Here is a 6317-nt window from a genome sequence, read left to right on the forward strand (position 1 = left end):
TCAGTCTAACACTCCTAGAACCTTGAAGGACAATCCATGTGCAAAAGACAGAATCACAGTGCAGAGAACTTGGACTTGGCTCTGGGATACACTGAAATGAAACGAGTGTGAGCGCATGCACCATGATGCTGATGACATTTTCTGATTTCTGTTGCAGTCGCCAGAATCCCATTTCCATCTTTCCATTTGGGCTGTTTTACTGGGTTTAATGGCAAAATAAAAACATTCGGATTACTTTAATGAGTTTGTTTGTACACAAACCCCTTCTTTTTATCTTCCGGAAACATTACCAACATTGAAAGCATCACACATGTTTATGCGCTCCCATTCATTTCAACCCTGACGCATCAATGACAAATCGAAGGAAAAGAAAAAACATGAAGGCCTGTACCAAATGTGCGACAGCTTGCCATAAATCCACACAGCATAAATTGGACCAATTATTCTCCTCCTGTCATGAACACACAGCCCATTCAGTTGACTCAGAGCCTATGCATAGCTGCTGGTTTTTTTTTTTTGTACTGCTATTCCAATGTACCACCAGGAAAGCTCAGTTAGCCAGCTCTGTCCTATCAGGAATACCAAGTACATGTTCAGACTGTTCAGAGGATGCGGATACAGATGCCTCTGTGTTCAGCCTCAGCTTGCAGGCTGGAGGCAGAACGCCACCATATTACTAAAACAATGCCTAATCGTCTGACTGTGTTGCTCATCAGAGGAAACACGACTCCCCTTGTTCTGCAGAGCCGAGGCTTGCTTTAGCAGCACTGCGCCTTCACACATACGTATGCATATAAACACAGTCTGCACTCACACAAATGGGCGCAGGCAAACATAGATGCACACAAAGACACACAATGTGCAGTCATTATTGTGTTCCTAAGGCGTCAGAGAGGGCAGCGTGCCCCGGCTGTCATACATGAGGGAACATGAGTGATATGGCTTCGTGCCTCCAGGCCTGGCTTGTCACTGTGCTAAATTGTTGTAATTTTCTCCTCCTGGACTGGCCTGCAGTTGCGTAACCTTCTAAATTTCACCTTGCCACTGTCCTTAGGTCAGAGAGGCACTTAAAGCTGTTTCCCAATACATCTGAACCAGATAAAAAAAGAATTGCAAAGTAAATGTGTGACAAACATATATAGAAACCAAGACGAATTGCAGCACATTAGTGCGTCATGTCACACTGTTGGCTGAGAATGCCTCCCCTCCCACTCATTTATTCCAAGTCTGCCCTCGTATGCAGTTATATCCTGTGTGAAGCATCCCACAGAGAAGCATAATGGCCATATAGAGAATCATAGGATTCATAAGGATTCATCTCAAACTGCTCTATATGCATTGCTCTTCAGTTCCCTTCTGATCTGAGTAGGGGTGATGGAGTTGTCAGTTTCTTTAACCCAGCGGTGCGATAGCATCTCTCCCAGGTTTGCTTATCTGTCCTCACCGCAGAAGACTTAACAGAGTGGGCCGAGGCACAAAGCGGACGCCTGATCTGCCTCGGCTTATTTTAGCATGGGGCCAGGGTTCAGACGTCTATAACAAGTTGGAGAAAATTACTGGATGGAGAAGTGAGGAGCATGTTGTGAAGTTGGGTTCACCCAGTTTTGTAGTCGAGTGCTCAAACGTGACACAGCGACAAAAACACCCAGGAACACCCACTTACCGTCAAATGATAAATGTACTGCAAGTTGTTTTGGGTATTTCTAGATGGGTGATGCTTTTGTCAGAAAAAGGTTGCAGTCTATGTAGTTTCAAGACTTTTAATTAGGCATTTAATTTCTTAAAAAACTCAAACAAGTTTGGAAGAAGCATCAGTTTGCTTGTGCATGCATGCGACTGTGTCAATATTTTTTGGAGGACACAGTAAGAAAAGTCAGAGCAACAGAGAAAGACATCCGTTGCATGTCTGTCTGTCCTAGAAGAGGGACCCCTGCTCTGTGGCTTTTCCTGAGGTTTCTTCCACCTTTTCGTCCCCGTTTAAGTTTTTTTCTGGAGGAGTTCTTCCTCATCCTAATCATGGGTTCAGAAAGTGTTGTATCCCGTACAGATTGTAAAGCCCCTTCAGGCAAATTTGTGATTCGCAACATTGGGCTATACAAGTAAAATTGACAAAAGGTGGTGAGAGGAAGTGGCGGAGGGACAAGATGAGCCAAGGGAAAATAGCAATAAGTCCATGTGCGCCCAGTCCTGTATTCAGCTGCTGAGTGCGACTCTCAGGTTGCCATTTGTCCATTCGCTGTTCCAGAGAGAGGAGCGAGGCGCTAAGAGAGACTCCCTGCAGCAGATGGCAGAGTTATGCTCTACAGAGGTGAGAAATAGCCCATTAGCCCTCCTCCTCTTTAGTGCTCAGCCTTGAGTACACCTGACCAGATTGGGACTGTGCATGGCATGATCATCACTCTGTATTTAAAGAAAAAAACAAAAGAAAAAAACCTCTGTTTATCTGCTTTAGCCATCCCTTCCCTCACTGTATGCACATCAATTCAATAAGGAGAGATCCACTGGAAATGAGTTACAATACTTATGCAGGATTGAACGCAGAAAGATTTTAACAAGTAGAGCGTAGCATCTTTCCCCTCGGAGTCTAAAAATGCCTTCAGCTTAAATTTCAGACTGGTTACAGTTACGGCTCAGCATTCATACTTTCCATAAACATTTTGTGATAGAAGCAACAACATGAGGAAATGTTAGTTGTCAGCTAATCTTGAAAATGTCTAAATCTCAAGTTTAATCCAAACTTAAAAGGTTTATGTCCATTTGGAAACGTAGAGACTTCATTTTATAGACTATAACCCCTAAAACAATAACCAATCAGTAAAAGCTAAACCATGCCTAAGTGACATTTATGACCCTTGGATGCAATAACAAAATGTAAATGACTCTTTTGTGCCTCGTAAAATGAGTCTGCTGTTGCCTAAACTATCTAATCAATTGATAAGAACAGCCAGTGCACACAGGAGAATATGTAATCATCTTCTTCAGGATTTCTTCAAAAGCAGGGTGTTTTATGGAGCCTCTTTTTAAATGCGATTCTTGGCAAATTACTGAAATAACATATTCATACTATGGGTATTGCCATTGGAGAGCGACACAAAAGGATGAGGGACTTGGGAGTCGTTTAATACCTTCCCATTCACAGAATAAGGTGAGACTGAATTAAAGCGGCAGCTTTCCAAGCAAAAACCTCAGCATTACAACGTGGGGACTTGACAAGCGTGTAAGGATTAGCTCGCGTTACACTGGAAGTAAACAATTTGAGGAAGCTGCTTCAGAAGAAATTAAAACAGCCGTAGATAGTAAGTGTTCTGACTTGGCTTTGGGTGTTAATGGTAGGCACCTCTGACCGTTTGGAAGAAACCAACTCTGCACAGCCAACATAGAGAAAACAGCATACAGCACCCTGAAATATTTTGATTATGGTAACTATATTTACAGGAAATGGAAGATTTCTTTGCAGGTTTTGTGGAAGAGAGGTTTTTTCCACACAAAGTGAAACAATACACTTCCTTCTCAAGAAGATTAAAAGGCTATTTTGGTCAGGTCAAACTTTCATGGTGTAATAAATTATCTTCCATTCATAAATATATGCATGATGTCACAAAGGTCAGCTTCATTAATTTAACAGAACATTAGTAATGTCAGTTAATGTCATTAAGGCAGGTGTTGCAAACTGATGACATTTTTTTTTTTTCAAAAGATCAGATGTTTACGACATAAAAAACAACACCACCAGCAGCACAGGGGATGACTGCACACTGCAAATCTTCATGACTCGTTAACTACGGACATTTAGTCAAGGGAACATGAACCGCTACATTATGTGATCAACAGTAATCTGTGCTATACTGAGCAACACTATGGAGCCACACATTCCTGCATTGTCACCAATTAGTGGAACAACTGTGTGCTGATGTCATTAACCTGCACTTAGAATCAACTGTAAAACAACAATAATGGAAGAACATGCTGTTGACTTCAAAGGAATCGCATCGATTCCATTTGGTTATTTTATAGATAAAGCTTCCCAAAAATGTTACCATATAAATATATTGTTCATCACTATCAAGATATAAAATTACAAACAGGGTGCGATTTGCCAGGGGGGGGCGGTCTCCATATCCTTGCCTCTGCTGAAGTTTAGCCAGAAAAAGTGAGCGTCATGCGGCGATGACAGTTAAGTTTAGGCACCAAAATGACTAGTTAAGTTTAGGGAAAAGATTGTAGTTTGGATTAAAACACTATTTTTTGGGTTAAAGTATTTAGTTTTCGTCATGAAATGAACTCCGCTCTCCAACGTGTTTTATGTTGACACCGCGTTGTGCTATTTAATTTTGAGATTATTTTCCATTGCATATAAGTTAACTAAATTCATGAATAAGTGTTTTGGCATGGCTGGCCGAGTGGCACTATATCCATGCTATTGAAAGGGGGATTTAATTGCATGTTTTGTTTAGTTGTGCATGATCAAAAAACACAAATCGCACCCTGATTACACTGGTCATCATAGAAAATGTTATCCATATTCCCTCCCCTTATCTGTAACATATTAAAGTGATTAAATATTGTCACAAGAAAGGCAATGGAAATTGTTATTTACAATCTAAATTTTGGATTTTAAAGACAATCCTAGCCAATATGTGCACCTGCTCTGCCAACTGAGCCACCACGGCCACATTGTGGTGTATTTCAAAAATACATAACATTAAATAAGTTAACCACTGGATAACATTTAGACAACATATTTAAATTCAATTCAAAAGAAATATTGTACAAATTAAAGATAAATGCCTGTACAGTTCTACAAGACTTTTCTTGATACATGGTATTTAATGCTGAAAAGCACACTATCGTTCACAGATTTTTTTTACGTTTATGTTCACATGAAAAAGTACCAATGCATGTATTGAATACATGACTTACACTCATTTTACCTATATGCTGAGCAAACAAAAAAATAGCCCACAAGACCCAACAGAGGTAATTGCTAATTACTCATGATACTGCACAAACAGAACTTAAAAAAAAAAACTACTAACAAGCAACTACCTGTGCCAGGCCCTCTAGTCTACACAGGCAGACATGCACAAATTACACAGTCAACAGGTAAATTAAAAACTAAAGTTAATGAATACCAAATTGGGCGAATTCCAAAATTTTGTTTTGCCTCCTGCTTATTGTGTCTGTGTAGAGCATGTGGGCAATAACACACACGCTTCGTTATCATTTCACCGATATAACGTTAAAACCTTCAACATGTCAACAGTTAGCTAGCTAAACCACCAGCGAGCAGAGCAAACAAAAACAGTGTTTGTCTCACCTCTGAAGCTAAAGTCGTCTCTTCTTCCATTCATGGAGGCGAAGTGGTCAAAATAGCCATGTCATGTAGCTAACTTCTGCACTTGGTGCTGCCATGGTACTTCTGTGGAGTTGTTGACAGACATCGTCATTTCCACCCTCCATTGGCCTCCAACGCTGCATGTGCTAGCAAACTAAAAGTAACGTTAGCTAATGTCAGTAACGTTACTGCAAAAAAAGCTAACTCTCCCAGTTGTTTAATTTCAGTCATGTAGGTTAGTTCACTTTTAAATTAGTTTGGACTTAAGCCAGAGTCCAACTCCTTTCAAACTTCACTTAACAGTTTTGTTGTCCAGAGTAGGCTACTGTCCATTTACAGTGTCAATAAAATGGCCGCATCTTAGCCTACTGTTTGACACACAAATATTTATCTCTGGATATTAATTTCATCTGGCTTCTCTCCTTCGGGTTTTTCGTGTGCAATACTCTTTTCTTACCACAACACTCACTGACGTTTACCAGCTGTTACAATCCGGGGGGGGGGCTGTTTCACCACTTTTTAAAAAACTATGAACTGGGGAAGAAATAGCAACAGGCTGTAGGACTACATAGCTAAAGAACGACTTAATAATTAATTAAAGTAATAGTTAACAGTAGCCTAATAAAAGGTTATGGCTAGCTTGAAGAAAATGTAGGGCTATATTACCTTGTTTCCTGAGAGGAAATTGCAAAGATACGGGAGGGCAGGGGTCCAATTTATTAACAGCTCGTTCTGAACAATTTGCCTAATTAGTAGTTATATTGAAAAGCAGCCTGCAACAGATGGCTGCATAAAAGCCTGGCATAAAGTCTTACTTAAACAGTTGCATAATGCATAGCATCCACACAAAAAAAATGTTGCCGACCAAATCAGGTCATTCAATTCAACTTAAGACACTGACATGTCTATGTCTGTGCATTATCACAGGGAGAGGAATTTTACAAAATTGACAGCTTTACAGTGAGCCCTGCCACATGTAGCT

General features: G+C 40.4%; 1 long non-coding RNA gene across 1 annotated transcript; it reads right to left on the bottom strand.

The window, feature by feature from the left end:
* Nucleotides 1–1744: 1744 nt before the first annotated feature.
* LOC120546290 lies at nt 1745–5776 on the bottom strand. The gene is made up of 2 exons (XR_005636854.1): nt 5318–5776; nt 1745–2400 (listed from the first exon to the last, which is right to left on the bottom strand). It is a non-coding gene; the product is annotated as an uncharacterized LOC120546290 (long non-coding RNA).
* Between the last annotated feature and the right edge of the window lie 541 nt (nt 5777–6317).

This window comes from Perca fluviatilis, chromosome 18 (assembly GCF_010015445.1).
Source record: "Perca fluviatilis chromosome 18, GENO_Pfluv_1.0, whole genome shotgun sequence".
Classification (NCBI taxonomy): domain Eukaryota; kingdom Metazoa; phylum Chordata; class Actinopteri; order Perciformes; family Percidae; genus Perca; species Perca fluviatilis.